This window comes from Eriocheir sinensis, chromosome 10 (genome assembly GCF_024679095.1).
Source record: "Eriocheir sinensis breed Jianghai 21 chromosome 10, ASM2467909v1, whole genome shotgun sequence".
NCBI lineage: Eukaryota > Metazoa > Arthropoda > Malacostraca > Decapoda > Varunidae > Eriocheir > Eriocheir sinensis.
The window spans coordinates 1,637,996-1,660,778 of record NC_066518.1 but is presented as its reverse complement, the minus strand read 5'-3'; the positions used below and the strand labels follow the sequence as shown (position 1 = coordinate 1,660,778).

Sequence of the window (22,783 nt, the reverse complement as noted above, 5' to 3'; positions counted from 1 at the left end):
TTCATCGTGGCTGGGTAAATTTTGCCTTCCACATTCCAGACTTTTTTCCTCCGTTTATATTCGTGTTGTTTTCTCTGCCCCAAGCTTACACACACGGCTCACGGAACACCAAACTACTCCAGGTGGTAAATTGTCGCCCCACGGCCCCACCTAGCGTGCATCCACTCACCAAACTGACAAAAACGAGACTGACGAATATATCTCTGGATGTAGAAACTGACACGAGACGGCGGAGCACAGCAGAAGCCTCGAGCAGCGATGATTGGCAGCTTCTTCGTCTTTTGGTATATTTTACGAAGGTGCAGGAAAAGTTTATGAATGGAATCCATAGCCTCACATTTCTACAACAGTCTCTTACATTACTGGTAACACCTAAGAAATAATGGCGTTGCTTTCAATAGATAATTTAGAATAAAGTGATACAAATTGGCGACAGGGCAAGGTGAGGGCGGTGGTGCTGGCGGTTGTCGTGTGTCCGTTCCTCACCCTGTGCTTTCTGACGAGCGCCGGCAACTCAACATCCACAGCAGACGAGTGACGCGCCATTAGGGAATTACTCATTACCCTAATAGTGGCGATTAGTGGCCGTTGGTGGACGCTGTCACGGGCGATAACAGTAACGATGAATGACAGATGCAGGAGGATAAAATGGGAACATCTCGTTTGGTCCAGCGTTTGTTGATTATGGTTCCAATAGTTGTTTACTCTTCCTCAATGTGTTAAAATGATATCTATTGCTTGGGTACCAGCATCAAGCAACGTTGCCAGATTGTCTTACTCAGCCTCATATATTTACCGACTTCCGACCCAAAAACTTTCTCCTGCACCCCAATAAGGAGATTCACTTATAATTATCGTTGAAATAGTTAATTCCTGATGTTTCTTGGCAATAGTTAGGCGTCAGAAACCGGTAAATACTATGCTCTGAGTACGACAATCTGGCAACGGTGGCATCAAGTCACTCGCCTATCTAGCTTTGTTTTGTTATGCTATGACAATTTATTAGCAGGAATGATTTGAAATGGAAGCTTATGATGAAAGAACACACACACACACACACACACACACACACACATAATAGTCACCACCGCCTTCCCAACCATATTGCACAGACAAACACGTTAATTCGCAGCAGTATGTCAAAGGAACACACACACACACACACACACACACAGACACTCAGGGAGACAGACAGATGACATGTAAACAGACAGACAGATGGATGGATGTCTGGCGAGCCCCTTCAGCAGGAACTAACGCCGGGGAGTACAGCCTTCCCCTTCAGTGGCCCCGCGTGCTGAGTGGAGTTGCTGCCCGGACCAGGCTCCCCTCGCGCCCCAGACCTCGCACAGCCTTCAAGACGAACCAGATGACTCGGTTAGTTTTATCTGAGACTGAAAAGAAAAATAAGAAGTTTAGTGACCGGAGCATCCAGAGTGGTTTGTGAATGGAAATGGAGGTCATGTTGAACACCTGTTGAAGGCTCTCTTTCTCCTATTCTACCTCCTTGTACACTCGAGCTCGTCCAATCCTCCTCCTCCTCCTCCTCCCCCTTCCCTCCTCTTTCTTCCTCCCTCCCTTCCTCCTCATTCCACTCCATGTATAGCTCTCCTTTTCTCACTCCTCCCACCTGCTCACGCACGTATATCAGAGCTTGTCCGTCCAGCATCGCCGTGTTCTGCTGGCTTCTAAACAGCCCTGCCACCTTTGCTCTCCTTTCCTCTCTCCACTCACAGACTCACCCACCTCATAGACTCATCCCCTTTATCTCTCCTTCATCGCTTGCCCCACCTCTCCTTCCTTCTCATTCTACTTCCTCCTTTCCTTAAGATTAGAATAGTTGTTAGGTGCATGCATAGAGAACATCGAAACTTTCTACTGTAACAAATTCAAAAGAAACTAGTATTTTTTTTTCCATAGTAGAATAAGGAAAAATAAATTGTAATGGGCAGCCTTCATCCCTATCACCTCTAACCTTTGTCTCCTAAATTAAAACAATGATTAGTCTGTGCAACGCTGTCGTACATAGGGTCGTATTTTAAAACCTTTCGTCGCCCAAGTTCACATATTTGACATGGCTTCCGTAGGAGCAGTAGGCCTTTCCAGGGGTAGTTTTATGACCCTGGTGGTAGTTTGACCCTTCTTCTGTGCCATGAACCTTAAAAAACACTCATGAAAACCCGATTGATCCCCTCTTTGACCTTTAGAAATAGGTGATGTGAGAAGCGACGGTGTCTTAAAATACAGCCCTAGACTTCAGCGGGGTGTGTGTGTGTGTGTGTGTGTGTGTGTGTGTGTGTGTGTGTGATGATGCGAGCGCGTGAATATTGATAATCCGATAGGCACTGCAATAACGTCACATTGGTCAACACGTCCGAGAGAGAGAGAGAGAGAGAGAGAGAGAGAGAGAGAGAGAGAGAGAGAGAGAGAGAGAGAGAGACCGAATGACAAATACACACACACACACACACACACACACACACACACACACACACACACACACACACACACACACACACACACACACACACACACACACACACACACACACACACCCGGAACCATAATTTAGTTTTCATTCATTTAACCATTAACACGCGTACACAGGTGACCCTCACATGCCATTACACATACGTCACTGAATAGATTACTTTTTTTGTCATTAGCCTCAATTGTGTCGGGAATTATATGCAAATCATCGCCCAATTTTCGCGTTGGAAAAATATGAATTAGGCGAACGTCACGTATGATCCCAATAATTACCGTGTTTCCGGATGCGCCCCTTCACTGAAAAACAAAAACACATGTTGGATTACTGCTCCCCCAAACACCCCGTGATCTGCCACGCACACCCAAAAAAAAATAAGATAAACGTTATTTTTTATTTTATTTATGTAGCCAGACTGTTATTTTTTTCTTTTACTTTTATTGACTCAGGGGGGCTGGGTTATCACTCAGACGGGGTTAAAGGTAAAGGCTAAGTTGGACGCATGGCCTTGGTGCTTATCTCTGTCACATTGGCTCTTGAGTCTGTGGTGTAATAAGTGGGCAACAAAACGGAGACACAAGTTACGGAGCTGTGCAATGAGGAAGAGAGGAAAAAGAGAGGACTATGAAAAAGGTTTAGAAGATGATGATACCAAAACAAAGGAGAAGCTCGTAATTGTAGATACACGAGAGAAAATGTGAATCTGAAAACTTGTGGATCTCCGTATTAAAGGAAACCTATAATAAACGCAAAGGCCGTAGACAGTCTGAGGCACGCCCCGACTTCGGAAAGAATGCGTTACGGTTAATAATTTGGGGTTAGAAAAGCAGAGGAAGGGAGTGGGTTGCTATTGTTGTTGTTGTTATCACTACTTCAAGAAATCAAGATCAAGTTTGAAAAATAAATCCCAGAGAGAGAGAGAGAGAGAGAGAGAGAGAGAGAGAGAGAATGGTGTGTAGTTACCCGCACAGACAATATATGGATCTCTCACTCTCTATATCTCTCTCTCTCTCTCTCTCTCTCTCTCTCTCTCTCTGATCCACTTTTTGATCCCTCTATTATTCGAAAATCCTTCACTTAATCCCTCTCTCTTTGTTTCCCTTCTCTCTCGCTCCACAGCTCCCTATCCTCCTCCTTTTCTTCACTCGAGCTCCTTTCCCTCACTATTCTCTATAATGTAAGGCTCCTCACTGCTCTTTTTTAGCCTCTTCCCTTTCTTTTCCTCTCTCCTTTCTCGTTATCTTTCCTCTCCCTCTCTCCCTCTCCTGTTCTTTCCTTCTCTTCCCATCCTACACTAAATCTCTGGTCTTACGTGGACACCCTAACACAAGAAAACACTCCTGTATTTCAGTTGGACTGCAAGCATCTTCGTTGTCTTTTTTTTTATTGAAAAGGTGAAATACTTCTCTGGTTGGTATTTACAGCGTTTTCCGTAGACAAACTTGTAATCTTTAAGGGAAAATTAGGAATATACATTGAAAACACTCAATTTAAGGAACAGAAAAAAAAAGAAGATTCATTGTTGTCGTGGAGGAAGCAGCTATAGTTAAGAACATTGTACTGAATCTAGTATTTGTAAAACTATCTAAGACCAATAAATTACAATAATGATCTGTAGTTTTAAATCTTTTCATCTGATTAACGATAACAGCTATGATCGAAAACAGAGTGTGAAAATATTGTGAGAAGCAGCTTTTGGCACCGTTAATGAAAACTCTGGAGCACAGCACAGAGGTAAAGTAAGTGTTTGTGGTGTATTTGGCGAGAAGGTTTTAAATGTAAGCAGTGGTATTGACCATTAAGAGATTGAGAGTTTGGAACTATTGTAAATTTCTTAAGGCAACCCTGACCCCATTTTCCTTTAATTTTAGAGTAGCCCCCCTTAAACCTCACCCCCAGCAACCCTGACCCCATTTTCCTTTGATTTTAGAGTAGTCCCCCTTAAACCTCACCCCCAGCAACCCTGACCCCATTTTCCTTTAATTTTAGAGTAGCCCCCCTTAAACCTCACCCCCGGCAACCCTAACCCCATTTTCTTTTCAGTACTTCTTCCGTTAACCAATTGTTCTTCTCTCTATTAACATCCCCTGACTTAAAACAAAATCCCAACCCCTTATTTACTTATCTCAAGAATAAGTAAATGTATATGTTTTAATTTTAAGGCAACCCCCCCTTAAATTACTTCGTGTGAATCAAGCCAGAGCATTTTTTTTATTTTATTTCATTGGTGCGTAACGTTTAATAGTTTGCTGATGGGATTCAAATATACAGACAGGGCGGAAGGCACTTGTTCGGCGTGGCAATGAATGTTAATCTGGAGCATCTTTTACATCCTCAGCGGGAATTCGTGCTCGCCATCCACTGAGCTGCCTCATGCATCATCTTTCGGCGTCTAATACACCCAGTCAGTCTTCGCCTCTATGCACTTCACACATTGACTAATTACTGCGATGCGTTACTCCGATCCCTCACCGGTGACAGCTTCTGCACCTGACACGTCTGCCTCACGCATTCCCTCCGGTTCCACGCATTCCTGTCAGACACGTCATGCACCCATAATGCGCTCAGCCAGTTGATTCCAATCCCATTACTTAGTCACTGCCTTCATTACCGGCGCACCTGTATCACACGTGCCCTCCTGCCTCATGCATTCCCTTGACACACTTCGGCAATCTAAATTTACTTACAACGCCAACGACGAAATGAACTCCCTCCCCAATCACGTTGAACTCTCTCTTATCAGGCATTCAGCAACTAAGGAACACCCGACGACACATTGCTCCTGGCCTTTCCTCCCTCTCAGCCACACACAGCACATCCCACTCAGCTCCTCATGCACATTCCTCTCAGTTTCTCATGCACATCCCTCTCAGGTCTTTAATATTCTCCTTCTCTCTCACACTCTCTCTCTCTCTCTCTCTCTCTCTCTCTCTCTCTCTCCTCTCTCTCTCTCTCTCTCTCTCTCTCTCTCTCTCTCTCTCTCTCTCTCTCTCTCTCTCTCTCTCTCTCTCTCTCTCTCTCTCTCTCTCTCTCTCTCTCTCTCTCTCTCTCTCTCTCTCTCTCTCTCTCTCCACGCACACACTCACATTCATAAATTAAGAAATAGGAGAAAGAAAAAGAGAAAGACAATCAGTTCTGACACACAAGTATGAGATTACGAACATTAGACGTACGACATGTCTTTCAAAGCCCAGATTAACTGTGTCCTAATGCCGCCATCAGTCCCCGGAATGTTAATCTACGTACATGATTTACACTCGGTGCGCTCCAGTATTCAATTAACAAGATAATGGTGTAGTTCACTTTATGTAATTATGTACCAACCTGGATATGTGAGCATCGTGTGTGTGTGTGTGTGTCTGTCTGTCTGTCTGTCTGTCTGTGTCTGTCTGCATTACACTTGTCATGCAGTAAATTTACAAGTCTCAGGTTCCAACACACACGTCAGCATTTCTACTTGAACGTTAAATTCTATTAGCACGAAATCAAAAGGAAAAAGTTACTTGTCTTATGCTTTTTCGGTCCATGCTCCCACATCTAAATTCTCACTCCTGCCACCTCTGCCTACGTAATGAAAAAGCGTAACAGCGTGAGAAATATTACCCCTGTCGCCTATTTCTCGCGCTCCGCTGCATTGATGAAGATGAAGCGTCTCCTTTGCCACGCAGACGCACACGAGGGGTCTCAAGCGGCGTAGAGGCGAACTAACAGCCAATACGGTCTATCAAATCAAAGGTATAGCTTTTGGTATAGAAGCAAAATTTACTGTAACTCGTTTTGCAGTGTAACCTGAGCCATGATAATATACACTAAAAGATCTCTTCTCGTAACCCATTTAGAACATAGTATAGTGCAAAAGAAAACGACACTTATTAACCCCCCCACACACACACCGTTTAAGTGTTCCTAGGAGGCTTGCAGGGGTGACAGGAGCAGCAAAGTGAGTCATTATCTTCACAATGGATAGATACCACACGAAAAGATGCAGCTATTTTTTTTTTTCTCCGGGTTTGGTCTCTCTCTCTCTCTCTCTCTCTCTCTCTCTCTCTCTCTCTCTCTCTCTCTCTCTCTCTCTCTCTCTCTCTCTCTCTCTCTCTCTCTCTCTCTCTCTCTCTCTCTCTCTCTCTCTCTCTCTCTCTCTCTCTCTCTCAGTCTCTTTACGATGGTTATTGAGCCATACATCAAGGGGAGTGATATGAATAGACTTAATATATCGTGCATGATGGTGGTGGAGGTGGTGGCGGTGGTGGTAGTGGCGGTGATGGTGGTGGTGGTGGCGGTGATGGTGGTGGTGGTGGTGGTGGGTTTAAGAGAAGAGAGAGAGAGAGAGAGAGAGAGAGAGAGAGAGAGAGAGAGAGAGAGAGAGAGAGAGAGAGAGAGAGAGAGAGAGAGAGAGAGAGAGAGAGAGAGAGAGAGAGAGAGAGAGAGAGAAGGGCAAGTCCAAATTTACAGATGATAAAGTTTGAGGCGACTGCATTCCGTATACTCAACTTGGCTCCAGGCATTCAGAGGCTGGGCAAAATTTAGGTAGGTGCAAAACTTTAAAGCGATGAAATATGTCCAAGCTCTCTGCCAGACACCTTCCTATTCATCTTTGCACAACATTTTCGAGAAGAAGAAGGATAGGGAGAACGATAGGACGAAATAGGAAGGTATGGGGGGGGCGCTGGACCAAGGAGCGAGGGAGGGCAAGGAGGGAGGGAGAGGAGGAAAGGAACAGTATACAGAGCTAATTGGGTAACGTGGGGAGCGGCAGGTGAGTGTGGGAGGGAGAGACAGGTGTGTGTGTGTGTGTGTGTGTGTGTGTGTGTGTGTGTGTGTGTGTGTGTGTGTGTGTGTGTGTGTGTAGGAGGCAGGATTTACAATATTGTCTTGACAAAGCTCATACTGTAAATTGCATGGCTCTGTCTATCTCCCTGTCATTTTATATGTAAGCTTTTGTGCATTTGAATTTTTCCTTGTTAGTCTTTCAGCTTGTCGTCTCTGTTTGGGACTGTTTGCTCTCTCTGTGTTTGTCTATGGTCATATAAGACACTTTCGCTTCTCACATCAACTATTTATAAAGGTCAAAGAGGGGATCAGTCAGGTTCTAATGCGTGTTTTTTTTAGGTTCACGGTACAGAAGAAGGGTCAAACTACCACCAGGGTCATAAAACTCCCCCTGGAAATCCCCTAAACGCATACGAAACCCTTGTCAAATATGTTAACTTGGGCAACGAAATGTTTTGAACCTAATACCCAAGTTTTTTTTATATTTCTAGGTGCAGCCGGAAGACTCTTTTCAGGAGCCTCTTGAATGACCACAGCCCGCTAGTGACACAGGCGAATTTTATTTATAATGGATGCCGTGATGCTCTTGACTCTTGCTTAGCCTATGCTGCTCCCCGGTGCTCTCCTTGAAGGAACTCATTGAAATCAGGGTTGACTGAACATCTGGGCAACATGTGGGTAATCTTCCGCCACTCAGCTATGGTTAAAAACTCGAACCTAGGTCATCGAGCTCATCTCACGCCTTCTTTTTTGTCTATTTCTCTTCCATGCCTTTTGTCTGTTTCTTTGGATTTCTGTTTCCCTGAGTGTGTCCGTCTACCTGCGTGGTTGGCTGCTGCTGTACGTCCGTCTGGTTAAGTGCGCTTCCTTCTCCCGCTCCCTTCTTTTCTGTCGGTTAACGGATAAAGTTCTGAAGGCATCTAATGAACATGGAAATACTTCGCTTTGTCCCATCAGCCTGGCATCCATGTGAAAGTCATCTCTTGTTCAAAGGATTTTCAAACTTGCCGAAATAAACAAAATAAAAACAGTATTCAGAATATTCGGCTTTCCGCCAAGCTGAAAATGCGCTGTTGACTTTTTGTGAAATTGTTTGTGCATTTCCTGGCGTTGCAGGAATGCCGAAAAAATTTGCGTCAGCCCTTTCGTGAAAAATGTTGAAACAGAATGTTGAAACAATAAAGGAAAATTCTTCATCGCCGCGGACTCGAGGACCTGCAACGTTTAATGATGTGAAACCTACGCAGCGCCAATAGAGAAAACAATTTATTCCTTCTTGTATTATTTTTAGGCTGGGAATGACGCAACATACCTACTGAAATAACAAAATTATACAAAGATATTAGAACAAAATATTCAGTCCCCGTAATTGCCATAACTTTCTTGTTCTTCTGGCAGGAAATACGTTTGTGCCGACGTGTCCAACGATAGAAAAACAATGACTCGAACCGAGGATTGCTGAAGAAACTGAATTACAAACGAAGGCATAACACTTAATCCTCTTGTCTGCAAATGGGATGATGGCAGTGGACAGGAAGGAAGGAAGTCTTGCACGATACACACAAACCTGATCTTTTTATCTTCCCTTCCCGTCCACCGGCCGTTTCCTGCCACGAGTCCACCGCAGTAACAGTTGTGTGCAGAGCTCGGGCAACCTGCTTTAGTGGACAGGCGCTGACGATGTTCAGTGACTTTTGTGCCATCAGGAGAAAGGGATGAGGTAGAAAATTTGTGGTGCTGGTTGGGGGTACATGGAACCGGTCAGCTTGGCAAAGTAAGCGAACTGGAGGAAGACAGTGGGGACGGACGGTGGTGTTGGTGGGACGAGGCTGGGTAAAGTGTAGTGCCGGAGGAAGCAACAGTGAAGGCAGGCAACATGGTAATCCTTTTTTACTGCTACGAGAGGATGTTGGAGGGTGTGGACTTAGTGTGGTGTTGAAAGAGCTTAAATAACGGAAATGACGCAAGATTCAGCCACCGTGGAATGCAAACCAAATGTCTCCTTTGTTGTAAAAAATAAGAAAGAAAGAAAAAACGTTGAATTGTAAGTCCTATTAGCTCACGCACGCCGACTATCACTCTTTTCCTCTCACTCCTTCCCTGCCTCACCTTACCCACTCACTCACGCACTCATACACTCATCCTCACGGTCTCAGTTTTTGCAGCTCTCTCAGGAGGATTAAATGAAGACGCATACTAAATCTGCTCCCTAAAACTAATTTCATTTTCACACGGCGTAATTTTGGAAACTTCGTCGATTACTTTTACAGAGAGCCCAAGAGAAGAGGCATACCCGTGGTCCCTCCGGCAAGATAAGCAGGATGAAAAGGAGGAGGAGAAGAAGGAATAAGAGGAAGAAGAGAAGAAAGAATAAGAGGAAAAAGGGGAAGCAGGTGGTGGAAAGGTAGGAGAAGGAAGAGAAGCGTAGGAGGAAGGAAATATGAGAAGGATAATTCGTTTGATGGAACTTGAAATGCAGACCAAGAATGCAAAAAAAAATAAGAGCCGGCGAAGAGAAAGGGTAATCAGAAGGAAGTAACGGGGAACGGAAGAGAATGAAATGGAATGGAGGGAAGCGAAAGGGAATGGACGGGAAAAGAAGGTATGGGAAGAGAGCAAGATTGATGTAGGAGCAAGGGGAAAAACGGAGTCAACTATCCTCCATCAGCCGCTTCATTCGTTTTTTTTTTCAACATATACACACTATATCATAAGAGCATTATAATCGCTGTAACATCATAAAATGCATAAATATTACCGTAATTAGTGTAATCTACATTCTTGCTTTTCACATACTTAAAACAGGCATAAGTTTTGCATAGCAGTTTGCCATTTATTAGTGTGACGAGTGGGCCTGCTTTTTGGAGCACAACAACCCCATCCTCCAAGCTAAGACGTGATCGGTACTATTGGCATTTGTCAGTCTTGAAAAAGGAGTCAGTACACTCACTGCTGCCGTGGATAATCCTGGACGTGTGAGTCGTGGTAGGGCTTGACGGGAAGGGGAGGGGAAATTGGGGATGGAGGATGAACTATTGGTTTTAAGATCAAACTACGTAGCTGTACTTTCTTCGTTAGTTAAGCAAAGTCGGAGAATTGATATACATTGACAAATAAATACAAGAAAATAATTGTGATTAAATCATAAATTCAATTGTGTGCTCTGACGTATTTTCACACTTCAAAAATCATGTGACCTCCCAGAAGCATCTTGTGAACCCTCTAGAGGTTGCAGCCACCATTTTGAACATCACTGACCCAGGTAGTGGCGTGATAAAGTCTACGGACACAACTACCATGTTTTCATTAGCCAACAGTTTCCATGATTCGCATACCTCAGATTCATTCCTCCCCTTTCCCCCCAGAAGAAATTTACTCTACATTACGTTAGTAGGGTGGGTAATGAGCACGTTAATCATTTTTCGCATCATAACGAGCTCTTCCTTCTTTTCTTCGCAGCCATTCATCCCTCTCGGTTCCCTCGCTATATTATTTTTCCTTCTGCGTGTTATACGACAGTCCTTACAGTTCTTTCACAATGCATCGGGTCACGGCTTCACTTTACGGAGCTCTGATCGAGTTTTTAGTTAACTGGTAGAATAATTAGTCAGTGTTTACCATGACACAGCGGCAGGTACCTTGTGTTGCTGCCAAGCCAAAACCCAATCCTCTCAATAAAAAGTAACGTCCCCTTACTAGTGCGTCACCAGCCGAAATGAACTATTATCACGACGTCACGACCGATTACTCCTTCACCAACACGATCACTTTTACCACAGCCGTCACTGCCACAACAACCGTCTACACCACAGCTACCGCGCCTCACCAATGCTAACATCACCGGAACGATCATCTACATTACTGAATTAATATTTCACTGGGAAAATACTAATATTTTAAATATTTCCAATAACATATTATTATTATTCTGGTTATGAGGCAGACGCTCTATCCACTGAGCTACCGGGCCGTGTGTGTGTGTGTGTGTGTGTGTGTGTGTGTGTGTGTGTGTGTGTGTGTGTGTGTGTGTGTGTGTGTGTGTGTGTGTGTGTGTGTGTGTGTGTGTGTGTGTGTGTGTGTGTGTGTGTGTGTATGTTCATGCTAATGACACACACACACACACACACACACACACACACACACACACACACACACACACACACACACACACACACACACACACACACACACACACACACGCATGTATCTGACAACTGATTCCAGGTTTATTAACAAATGAAAATACATTAATATACTAATAACTAGGCAGAAAATGAAGAAAACTAATAATTTAAATGAAACTCTAGATTACTCAATAAATCAAGCTTTAAATCAACATGAACACTCATAATAAATCCACTTAATACATTCCGTATACTTAATATCACATAATGTTCTGTGATCAGCATCAATCATTCACAGCAGCACATAACAGCTTTGTCGATAAGAGCCCGTCAATAATGATTATGGTTAGTGTTCTTTGTCTTGGCAGCTTTTACCAAATGATAATGATAATACTTATAATTATATAAGAAGAATAAGAAGAATAAGAATAGGAATAATAAAAAGAAGAAGACGAAGACGAAGACGAAGAAGAAGAAGAAGAAGAAGACGAAGACGAAGACGAAGACGAAGACGAAGACGAAGAAGAAGAAGAAGAAAAACAACAACAACAACATCAACAACAATAAGAACAAAAATAACAATGATGATGGTAATAATAACAAAACGCAGCGCCCTTGATGAAGTTACTGCCGTCCTTTGTCATCTTAATGGTGTGTGCCGTCATGTTGTTATTCCGGGCGGCGCCCATACGCTTAGTAAACCCTCGAAATTTAGGGCCGTGATTAACTAAAACGGGGCATAATACCTCGCGTGCGAAGGGTGGCGTAGCTGTAGTAGTTTACCTTGAATAATGGTAATCCCAGCTCACCTAGACTAATCTCTGGGCTGTTCATTTTTCTAATTAGTTGGCTATATAAGTACGCAGCACACCACTTCATTATCTTCTATACCTGAAATGCTCCCTAACCTAACCTAACTTATCTCAGATATTTTTTTTTACAACATAGGAGACGACTCAAGGGCAACAAAAAGAGTGTAAAAATAAAAAGCCCGCTAATTGCCGCTCCCACAATAGAAGATACTATAGAGTGGCCAAAAGAGTGGTCAATTTCGGGTGGAGAGGTGTCTTGATACACTTCTTGAAAGAGGTCAAGTTATAGGCAGAAGGAAATACAGACGAAGGAAGGCCGTTTCAGAGTTTACGAGCAGGGCACACACTTTCAACTAAGAGACGCGGCACAACTTCACTAACAGACGCATCACACCTTCACTTTTTAGCTTCTTTACCTAAAATACCCCACAACCTTACCTAACCTAACCTATCACAACCATCACAAGTATAAATTCGTCCAAGCGCGCAGGGCACACACTTTCACCTAGTCGACCTCACCCCTCGCCACCTTCACCCCGACACGCACATCACCGCCAGAAAACTTTTAAAACCAGCCTTGCGACATCCATTCTTAAAACTTTCCGAGGTTCAAAGTTTGCACTCATCCCCAGCACACCGGGCCCACACCTTTACTTACACGAGCTCATCACCACAATTAACCAACCCACTTTCCCCATTAAAACATTGCCCTCGAACACCTTAATCAACATGCCTTAGAACGAACGTCTAAATTTGCCTCAATAAGTCTTGACCCATAACACATTTAGCCAGAAGACCTCATCACATTTAAAAGACCTCATCACCACAATTTACCAACCCACTCTTCCCATAAAAACATTGCCCTCGAACACCTTCATCAACATGCTTTACAACGAACTCCTAAATTTGCTTCAATAAGTCTTTTACCCATAACACTTGTAACCAGAAGACATCATCACATTCAAAAGACCTCATTATCACAATTATCCAACCCACTTTCTCCATTAAAACATTGCCCTCGAACACCTTAATTAACAAGCTTTGGAACGAACTCCTAAATTTGCCTCTATAACAGTCACCCATAACACTTTTAGCCAGAAGACCTCATCACCATTATCCACACCCTATTAACATCACCCCCAGAACGCCCTAAGTAACAAGAATGGAAACGAAGCTCCTTAACTTAATCACCATAGCAGTTCGTCTTCTAACACTCCCATCTCGCTTTATCCGTAAGACTTCACCAGTTTAATTATCTTTCACTCTCACTAATGTCTTCCTCAGAATACCTTCCAGACCACAAGATCCATCCAAGGTCTTCATTCCGATGCACTCAAACAGCTGCAATACTTTAAACTTACAAACAAACCTCCAACTCTCTCCTGTCCCCAAGGCAACCCGGCAGACTTTCCAATCCTGCACCTTAGCTATGTCTGTCTTCCTTCCCCTTAGGACTCTCAGCACAGCACTCTCCCAGCACTTCCGGAGCAACGTTGCCAGATTCTCGTACTCAACCTTTTATGTTTGCTGATTTACAACCCCAAAACTGTCACCTCCACCCCAATAACTGGCTTGGTATACAGTTAACGTTAAAATGGTCAATTATTGCTGTTTCTTGGCAATAGTTATGGGGTATAATCCGGTAAATGTGATGCTTCGACTACGATAATATGGCGTCGCTGTTCCGGAGACCCCAGCATATAAAAACACAAGAATTTAGACTCTTATATTTGTGTTTTGTTTCCATCTCTTCTTCGTACCTCGGTGTCTTTTTCTCTTGATGCTCTTTTAGTGCTAATCCTCTTGATCGTCTTGAATACGTTCTCTCCCACCTTCTCTGCACATATCCCACTCGTCCTCCCTCTTTGTTATGATAAACTTCATAATCCTCTTCAAATTTCTCTTCTCACATTACTGTCATTCTCTCTCTCTCTCTCTCTCTCTCTCTCTCTCTCTCTCTCTCTCTCTCTCTCTCTCTCTCTCTCTCTCTCTCTCTCTCTCTCTCTCTCTCTCTCTCTCTCTCTCTCTCTCTCTCTCTCTCTCTCTCTCTCTCTCTCTCTCTCTCTCTCTCTCTCTCTCTCTCTCTCTCTCTCTCTCTCTCATTAATTTCTAGCTGTATTTCCTAAGCACATTTTATTTCTCTCTTTTTCCTTCCTTTCTTCCTATATTCTCCTTCCTCCGAGATCGTTCATGCATAGCCTCGTATTTTATTGCCAATACACCTTCAAGCACCTCCTCCTTCTCCCTCTCTTTTTCTTCTTCCTCCTCCTCTTCCTAATCTCTTCCTCCTCCTTCAAAAAACCCTGCCGTGGACATCCATTTTCGGCTTACCGCCACTCCTTCACGCAATATATTCCTCCCCATCCTCAAAGCCCCCTTCTCTTATCCCCATCTTTCTCTTTCTTCTCCTCCTCACTGCCATTCTCTCATCACTTTCCTCCTACTCTTCCTCATCCCTTTCTCATCCTCATCCACATCCTCCTCCTCTTATGTGTATGACTGCCGACTTTACTTCTATCATACAAAATAATTCAACGTGTTCCATTTCAGGTAGACAGAGTAACATAAATATAAATACAGTGTGCCGTGTAGCATAACTTAATCAATATATCGCTATGTTCACCCGAGTGCGTTGTGGGTGTTCATTTGCATATAGCTTAAACAGGCTATAATATTCAGCGCTATTTGGCATGAAAAATATATCCGTTTCTCACAACAGCAATTAATAACAACGTTGCTAGCGTGCTTGTTATTTTAAGGAGAGAACGCTGTTGTGTAAGGGGGAATGTAACAAAATTTTATAGTGTCCGGAAATCATCGTTTCATATGCCATGTAGGAGGAGAAGTGGAGAATGTCAGGAGAATGAAAATGTTAAAGTTAGAAAATTAGACCTAAACTTAAACCTGGGTAGAAATAGAGAAGTTAAATATGTTGTATAATGATTAATGGGCAGAGAGAGAGAGAGAGAGAGAGAGAGAGAGAGAGAGAGAGAGAGAGAGAGAGAGAGAGAGAGAGAGAGAGGAATGGCCGATTATATCTGTGTCAGGGGAGACGATACATCCTACAAAACGGAACTATCTAGACAGCCTCTGACGCAATCCTCCCAGTCTGCGGCCACTCAGGGAACACCTGCTACCAAACATCTGCCCTCACCTCTAACCATCACTAGTGCGTATCTGCTAACTGTCTCTTCAAGCCTAACCACCCTAGCCGCCTGTAGTCTGGCCGACCCTGATCTTCTCGCTTCTCCCCCACCGTCTGTTATGTCGGCTTCTGTCCTCCTTCTTGTTCCACCTCCGTCCCCCACTAACTCATTCCCCCTTCCCGGATGTTCCCTGTTCTCTTTCCATTCCAGATCCCACCTATCTCACCCTGAGCAGCGCGGATCACCAGTACGAGAGGGCGTCACTCAGGCTATCATGGGCGCGTCCTTCAAGAGTCTGCCGCGGTAGGAGGGTCATCTGGGCCTGGATGAAGTGGGATGAAGGCGCGGCTTTGCCTTTAATGAAGTGGCGGCCGCGGACCACCAAGCCACGCACACGGAGGCGCGAGGCTGTCACTGGAGTGGCGCCGAGGTGAAAAATATACGTCCACTCTCACCGCGTCCCTCAGCCATCACTAATGAAGGATATCAATATTTCCCAGTAAGTTGCATATATCAAGCTGCTTTAAGCCACGCCATTAAAGTTTACATATATTTTGTCTTTAATAATTCATGTGTGTTCATGCGTGTGTGTACGAGTGTTAATGTTGTGATAGTTAATTAACACACACACACACACACACACACACACACACACACACACACACACACACACTCACACACACACACACACACACACTCACTCACTCACACACTCACACACACACTCACTCACACACACACACACACACACACACTCACACTTACATACTCACACTCACACTCACACACTCACGCGCTCACTCACTCACGCTCACATTCACACACACACACACACAGAAGCACAACACACGCCGCATGTGCTCGTATTTCAGACTTTGAGGCAGAGTGTCCATCAGGCAACAGAAATATCTTAAATAAAATGGACGCGGATGATTCTAACTCACAGGTGGCTGACAAACGGTGAGTCTAATGAGGGAATTAATAACGCGGGTTTAGGGGCTCAGGGGGCGGCGTGCCCTGCGGAAGACAGAGATTAATTAAGGTTACACACACACCGAGCCGCTCCCTCTGTGTGTGTGTGTGTGTGTGTGTGTGTGTGTGTGTGTGTGTGTGTGTGTTCTCATAAGCCTATCTATCTGTCTGTCTGTCTGTCAATCTGTCGGTCGCCTGTGTTTGTATATTAGTTGTTGCATTAATCTATCACAGTCTGGTTTATTAATTTTCTCTCTCTCTCTCTCTCTCTCTCTCTCTCTCTCTCTCTCTCTCTCTCTCTCTCTCTCTCTCTCTCTCTCTCTCTCTCTCTCTCTCTCTCTCTCTCTCTGCCTACCCCCCCGAGAATTTGTCCTTGACTTCGTTGCCTCACTTTGCTCTGCCCCAATTACGGCAGGTCACGGATAATAAATTTGCTTTGCGGCTGAAACGACACAATACCGCGCTCCTAAATCTGCCTTTACTCTCCCTTTATTCTCCTTGGCCGGGGCAGAGGGCGAGAGAGGAAGACACGTAGGTAGCTGAAACGAGAAGGATGGAGATTGAAAGGAGGGATAGATGGGAGGAGGCTGGATATTGAAAGGAGGGATAGATAGGAGGAGGGTGGACAAGGAAAGGAGGAATAGATGGGAGGAGGCTGGATACTGAAAGGAGGGATAGACAGGAGAAGGATGGACATTGAAAGGAGGGATAGATGGGAGGAGGCTGGACATTGAAAGGAGGGATAGATGGGAGGAGGGTGGACAAGGAGAGATATTTGTGTGTTCGCACCAGTAAAACCTTCCTGGCTAAGCTAATGAGGAAGATATATTAGTGTGTCGACCTTGTTAGTGATGGATAGGAGTGGTAGGCCTAGGTCGGGGAGGATGGATGGCCTGGCAAAGGAAGCGGAGAATAGGAAGCTTAGTGAACAGGAGAAGCCATACTGAGGAACAAGACGATTAGGAGGCCACGGAGAGGTAAAAGGTAAAGTTGGGGGACATACACCAGCTGCGCGTGGCCTCGGTGCTCACCTCCGTCACTTTAACCCCTGAGCCTGTCACGGAAAGGAAAGACGAAAAGGAAAGAGGAGGAACGGTCAGGTGTTATGAAGCAATGAAAGAAAACAGGTTAGAGGAGGAACGGTCAAGTGTTATGAAGCAATGAAAGGAAACAAGACTAAATCATCGAGCTATGAAGGCCAGAGAAGGAATGGGAAAGAGGGATAAAATGAAGAAGAGAAAAAAGCTATATGATTTGTCAGGCGTTGCGAAGCGGTGCAGGAAGAGGAATGGGAATGGAAAGATGGACAAATTGAAGAAGGGAAAAATGCTGGATGGTTGTCAGGCGCAACGAAGCAATTCAGGAAAGTGAGATTAAATCATGGAGACATAAAGGACAGAAAGGGAATGGGGAAGAGGGACAAATCGGAGAAGCGTAAAAAGCTAGATGAGGGAAGAAACGGAATGCAGAACAGAGAAAAAAGGAACATCGGAGAAGCAAAATAACTGATGAAAAAAAAAAACGAAAGGACACCAAAAAAAGACGGAATATGAGCCGAACAAATGACACAGATGGAGAGGAAGGAATGAGACTGGATGAGAAAAAAAGAAAAAGAGCACACACACAAATGGAAATTCGCACATGAAATCGCGGAGAGGCAAAAGAAATGCTGCTGCAAAGAGATATAACAGAAATTCACACGACATGTTTAAACCCTGGCGGCATGTCGACAGCTGCATGGTTTCCTTTGTAGCGCAGAAGGTAGACTAATGAAAGAGGAGCGCGGCGCCCCCGGCAGTGGTAACACGGTTATGCGAGTCAGGCCACTGCGGTGTACACATTCTTTCTCTGGGATTTCCTGTCCGTTTAGAATAGAGATAAAATAAAATTAATTATTATTATTATTATTATTATTATTATTATTATTATTATTATTATTATTATTATCATCATCATCATCAGTATTATTGTAATCATTGTTATTATAATTATTATTATCATTATTACTTTAATAATTTCCTGACAGCAAAATGTATGATAAAAGAGAATCATGATTTATATGAAAGAAAAGAACATCGTAGTAATTAAAATCAGGTCACGAGATGTCTCGTTCATTTTCAGTCCAATCACCTAATTTTCCACCTCCTCATGCATCTCTTATCTATCAGCCAATCAGTGATTGGTTCCTCACTTTACAAAATCAGTTCCATCAATCTGAAGGTCATTATCGGCCGTCCACTCGCCTCACCAAACACTTGCCTGCCTCGCAAAACTCGGGCTGCCTCGCTCAACGCTCCTCTTTTCCTGACGCTCCGTCATGCATTTGGTATCTACAACAAACTGGTTTTGTGTCGCTGAGGGCAAGGTATGGTACTTCATCAATGTTTAGGATGCAGCACGATGTTTTGCGGTGGTGTGGTGTCTTATGTTATAGTACAATAATTTAGTTGTGATAGAGAACGATATCAAGTAATCGTATGTTAATTTAGGGATTATTTTCGTATATCACAATAAGCTAACAAACAACTTATCTGCATATCAAATTTTCAGATAAGGCTCTTGAAGCTATGACATTTCTATAATATATGCAGCAAACTAATGTGCAGTAATATTGTGGCGTTCCCGTCATTTGAATCCTGATGCATCGAATAAATTTTTCACGATACGTTGATACTTTTCCCTGAGCCTAATATTGTTACATAATACATTTACACTGGAATGCGATATTGGGGCGGCGCGCGGAGAAGCTCGAGCACCGATACCAGGATCACGGAATACATATCTGCTAATGCGTGCGTGAATCCATGACTATTCCGGATGCGGTCACTGGAATTTGATGATTACTGTCTGAACAATTCATAATCAGTATTTATGTGGATCTAAAACCTATGATAACAATGAAAACAACAGCGATAATAGGAACACTAATGAAAATAACAATAATAGTGATGACATAATAATAATAATGATAATAATAATAATAATAATAATAATAATAATAATAATAATAATAATAATAATAATAATAATAATAATAATTTGTGTTATGATTATCAGTCTAATACATGTAAAAAGTTTTCAATAATAGCAACAATAACACCAGCGGCCTTTTTTTATTTACACCTTTTTTTGTTGCCCTTGAGATGTTTCTTTAGCTGAAAAAAAAACAATAATGATAGTAATAATAACTAGCGGACCCCGTGGATATACTAGGATAAACCTCGTAATCCTCCTCCTCTGCCTCTTAATCCACTTCAAAATCTCTTAATCCTCTTCCTCCTCCTCGTATTCCTCCTGTAAACCTCTTTATCCTTTTCTGAAACCCGTAATCCTCTTCCATTTCCTTTTAATCCTCTTATAAATCTCTTAATCCTCTTCCTTTTCCTCTTAGTCCTACTTCTTTTCCTCTTAATCCTCTTCTAAAACTCGTAATCCTCTCTCATTTTCTCTTAATCCTCTCCTAAACCACTTAATCCTCTTCCTTTTCTTCTTAATTCCCTTCTAATTATCTTATCCTCTGCCTCTTCCTCGTAAACCTCTAAGGCCCCCTTCACACGAGCGGTTTTCTCCCGGGTGGTTTTCCGGGCGAAAACCGCGCGGTTTAGAAAACAATTAAGCTCAATGAGGCCCTTCACACGCTGGCCGCACGGCTATATTCCCCCGTGCAATGATACCAAGGCCGGAGGAGCGACTGAAGCTACATTCAATGTGTAGATATGATAACAAGTCAAAATGTGTAGTTATGATAATAAGACCGGATAACGGAGTTGAGTCTGTCGAATTATTCCAGATAACGGGGTCGAGGCTGTTACCAAGGATACCAAGGCGTGAGACACGGAGGAAGGAACGAAGGAAGGAAGAAAGGAAGGAAGGGAGGTACAAGCGTATTAATATATAGATAGCGTACTATATAATGGTCTAACACACTACTTCATTGATATCAATGATACTAATATCAATGATGTTACCAATAAAAATAATATTAATAACGATGATCACGAAAACTGTAACCGTGCTTGGGTTTTAAGATTTACGAAAATTTTTAATCCGAGAAAATATACAGTAATAAATAACAAAAATACTGCTCAGAGAAGGGTACGAAACAAAATGGTCACAGCGTTCCGAAGCATTGAGACTACTACTGAAACAAGAGAGAGAGAGAGAGAGAGAGAGAGAGAGAGAGAGAGAGAGAGAGAGAGAGAGAGAGAGAGAGAGAGAGAGACTAATGCACGATTGAGGTGAAGCCGACAAGTGGTTTAAAATAAGGAAAAGCAATCAGAAGGACGGAATAAGAGGAAGAGAAAGAAAGAACATAGGAAGAAAGATGGAAGGAACAAAGGAGAACTGATTAATCTACTTCGGCGCCGCAACTACTGTGGTCACTTGGGAAGGAGGGGGAAACAGGGACAAAAAAAGGAAAATAAATGGAAGGGAGATGTAAGAAGTTTTCAAGCCATTGTTCTGGTGGGCGGCTCGGGGTGATAAATACACGTGGGGGTGAAAGAAATGTCTCGGCGGTGCAACACGACGCTCGATCTTCGCTTACACTGGGAGCGAGAAACAATGACTTCGAGGCGGCAAGTGTAACCAACGGCCATTCTATTCCGCCGAGAGAGAGAGAGAGAGAGAGAGAGAGAGAGAGAGAGAGAGAGAGAGAGAGAGAGAGAGAATTATCATTGACCATAGGGATGTAAGAAGTAGGACGAACACAACATAACACGTGTGGTGGACTCAGCGGCCCAGGAGACACGAGGAAGACGCCTTGTGAGGATCGAAGTGTGGATGGAAGCGCCCTGTGGCCCACCTTTCCTCGCATCGGTTGTTATATTACGTACACTCGTCTCCCTTTTGTCTTTCTCTCAGGGACGAGGCGCCGTGTCCACACAAAACAGGAGGAAGTATTCTAAAGGTGACGCCGAGACGGGTGTATAGCTTTTGTTGTGCGTCGCCGCCCGGAGAGTCTCGAGCGTTATGAAAGCTGCGCCTCGTCATGTAAAAGGCTATTCGTCTGTTGGGTTTGTTTAGCCTCGCCCGTCCAGAGTCTGAGTATAATTTATAGCCCTCGCTCCACATGCCTTGTACTCAGCTACGCTTTTTCCACTCCCTCACAGGCTCGGTTTTTACAGTGCCTTGTGTTTTCTGTGTAAACTTTAATTGTTCTGGGCTTCAAAAAGTGGAGTGGTATGTGAGAGCATGAAGATAGCCTTACACAGAAGCTAGGATGACACTATGACTATAGCAAAAATAAATAAAAACTGACAAATTAAACTCGGCTGCAATACTAATAAAATGCATTAAAAACTCGGCTTCCTTTTAAATTGCAAATTCAAAGGAGGGACGAGGTAACAGTTGCCCGTTTGGTGTGGGCGTAATTAAGGTCATAGACGGAGTAGAGGCTAGCTGTAATTTAATCTCCAGCCTTACGTTTCATTAAGAATTTTATTGAATCTGATATTTTATGGCTACTTTATTGTACCTCATAACCTGGCGGGAAGGGAAAGCCAGGCATGACGAAGGGGACAACATAAGCCAAGGATTCTCCCTAAAGTCCTAAAACATGCGGTAAAATTCTAGAATTACACCCACCGAGCAGCTGACCGCCAGTGACAACAATCAACGGCACATTGCGAAGCGTATCGTGAATAATTAAATATAAAGTTAAAGCTAACCTAACCATACATGACATGTGCTCCGCTGCCGAAATGCGATAAATGGTAATGAAATCCTCTATATATGCCCCCAGGCCATATTTTAAGAAATTAATATCTCACAAACGAAGTATTTGCTACGCCAGTGTTATCATCACAAAGTACTTCTCACAGTGTCCTTCGCAGTGGGACGGGTGTACTTCTGGAATAACATCGAACCACCGTGTTAACACTACAATTCATCAACATTACCAAGCACACTCACCTGACATTCTGCCTCCTTAGTCCTGGCGGCAACTCATCACGACCCGCGCCGCGGTGACGTGACGAGCCTCGTGCGGGGAAAACAACTGTCAGGGTGTCAGTGATGGCGCCCACTTGTTGACTGGGTTGGCTACACCACTTTGTTCCTCCTCACGTTGTGTTCCTCAGAGCCCCGCGTGCCCTATATCTCGTTGTAAGGCCTAAACAGAGGACAAGTTTTTCGCACCACATAATTTAAGCAGATCTCAGCTGACCGAGTAGACGCCACACCCGCCAGCCGGCCGCTTCTTTTGTTTACCAGTTGCCAGTCGCCTCAGTCACTCCCGATTGCCAGTTAGCCATTTTCACGGATTTTGTTTACTCCTTTACTTTATTATTTGTCAATTTACTCTTATTACCGAAACATTTCCCCTAAAAATAAGCACAGGCGTCTCATAAAATATAAATGCCCGAGAGAACATTATCATGGCGGCGTTGATGATTTCTGCTGAAGTACCGAAACAACGGACTCCAATCTTATTTTTGTTCTCATACACCAGAAAGATATATTAGAAATACA

At 43.6% G+C, this 22,783-nt stretch overlaps 1 long non-coding RNA gene across 1 annotated transcript; it reads right to left on the bottom strand.

Moving 5' to 3' along the window:
- Positions 1–662: 662 nt before the first annotated feature.
- On the bottom strand, positions 663–22,494 carry LOC126996684 (uncharacterized). Its single transcript, XR_007751357.1, has 2 exons — positions 22,226–22,494; positions 663–1,353 (listed from the first exon to the last, which is right to left on the bottom strand). It is a non-coding gene; the product is annotated as an uncharacterized LOC126996684 (long non-coding RNA).
- Between the last annotated feature and the right edge of the window lie 289 nt (positions 22,495–22,783).